Source organism: Penaeus monodon, chromosome 23, assembly GCF_015228065.2.
Source record: "Penaeus monodon isolate SGIC_2016 chromosome 23, NSTDA_Pmon_1, whole genome shotgun sequence".
NCBI classification, from domain to species: Eukaryota; Metazoa; Arthropoda; class Malacostraca; order Decapoda; family Penaeidae; genus Penaeus; species Penaeus monodon.
In genome coordinates, this window is record NC_051408.1 from 27,554,030 (window position 1) to 27,556,025 (window position 1,996).

The 1,996-nt window shown below is 34.4% G+C and overlaps 1 pseudogene across 1 annotated transcript in view; it reads right to left on the reverse strand.

Moving 5' to 3' along the window:
* Nucleotides 1-1,996, reverse strand: part of LOC119588197 — a 22,606-nt pseudogene that overhangs the window by 17,000 nt on the left and 3,610 nt on the right. Inside the window, exons 2-3 of the transcript XR_005230068.1 lie at nucleotides 1,039-1,173; nucleotides 455-634 (exon numbers count right to left, since the gene is read on the reverse strand). The product of XR_005230068.1 is annotated as a ubiquitin carboxyl-terminal hydrolase 14-like (transcript). The remainder of the gene's footprint in view (nucleotides 1-454; nucleotides 635-1,038; nucleotides 1,174-1,996) is intronic.

Below are 1,996 nucleotides of genomic sequence, written 5' to 3' on the forward strand. Positions count from 1 at the left end.
TTTGGCGGGTTAAAAGCCGAGGTACTTTCTGCAATGCTGGCCACCTACCTTTAAATGGGAAAAAAAAAATGATAAAAGGAAAATCCATAAATTTAAGAGCAAAATAAATTTAGCTAAAAAACCAAAGGGATAACCCAATTTAGCTAGTCAACACAATTAAGGGGGGGGGGAAAAAAAATGGTTTTTTCATCCTAAAAGGGGGTCACATCTTTATGAAAAATGGGTCTGTTTTACATCCAGGAAAAGGGTCTCATGTATAAAAGTTTTACTTTGGTAGTTTTTTTTCCCCCTTAACAACGGTAGGATGGAAATCCCATCCAAAAAAATAAATTCAATCAAAAAAGGTATCTGTTTAAACATTTGTATTCATAGATAAAATATCAAGGTTGTTTCTTTGAAAAAAAAGGGGGGGTGTCAGGTACAAGAGTGTGGGAAACCACTGATGTAAGAATACACAGGTCAACCTATCAAATAGAAACACTGGCACAAAATTTAAAGACCCATCTATCTTAGTAACTTTTCGCTTGGGCTTGTTCCCCAATGAAAAGGAGTTTAGAACTGTTTTCAGGCACTGGATAACTGCATTAAGATAACAGGTATTTCCCAGATTCTTAATGCCAACAGGCAGTTCCAACTGCAATATAGCGCAAAAAAATTAATTAAAGTGGGATATGTACAAGAAACAAGAACAGCATCCAAATCTAAAATCACTTATCATTGTATGACTTCCCTCCCCCCCAGAAATACACAATAAATTTTCTATGCAAAAACTCAATTATCAGCACATCTACAAAAAATCACAAATTTCGCTGTTCCCCTTTAGTTCAGTCAATCTTTAAAAAACAGTTTTTTCTTGGTTTACAGGCAATCTTCCCTTTTCTCCCCATCATCAAACTGTTTTCCCCCTGAAACCCGGGAAAAAAAAAAATTTATTTTTGTTTTTACAAACCAAAAACAGAAATTCCATAACTCACATTATTTTTTTAAAAGTGTTTTTTAACTTTCATCCTTTGTTGTACCATTCCAATCTCATCCTTGATGGGGTCCTTTTAGATGATCTTTTTGTCGATGAGGCTTACTCCCCCTCAAGGCAAAAAACGACTTTGAAACCATTGGGGTTCGCAGTATCCAGTTCAATGCCTGGATACATCTCCTTCCCCCATTTGACATTCACTAAAATAATAAAAAAAATAAAAAATACATTAATATTAGTTTTCACAAATGTAAGCATATTTTTCTAACTGAAACATATAAATTTTTGGAAAACTTTTTATTATTAAAGTTGTTTTTCACTTTTTAAAATTTTGTGCTTTACTTCTTAACCACTATTCATTTTATATTTTACAAAAAAAGGGAAATGCCATGTTTTTTTTGGCAGTTTTCTTCCATTTTTCTGTAAAAACAGCTTCCAAATTTTCCAAACACCATGATAAAAGCAGCGGGGGCTGGGCAGGAAAATCACACTTCTGTGCATATACATATCAATGGCTGGTTATGTAAAAAATTTTAAAATTTGTATTTTGAGTGTCTCATGGGGGTTGTCAAATTCTGGAATTGAAGCCATTTGGAGAGCATTGTATCTATCCAACTGTGTCCCTATTTCATGCAACATTCAAATGCCAAATCTACTGAACACTGGAAAGAAATACAGTCTGCTTCACCATTTGCATATCTTTATTACGTGCATCAATAAATAAATCTGGTACTGTCTGGCAAGGTTCCTCCAGCCACACCCAACCTACCATATCCCCACTCCCCATGTAGTACCAATGATACAGTAGTGGTTCCTGTCTTTTATTATTGTTGTTCAAGAAAATTGAGTATGAAATAGAAACTCTGGTGCTGTATGGCATATCTTTATTCAGCCAAATCTCTTAGCCTTTTGTGCTCCCTCCTCCCCATTGCAAAACACAATCTTACACATGATAATAATGTCATTTGTTAACTTCCACACTTTTTACTACTTATATACTTTGTTTTAAATGTTCCACTGTTC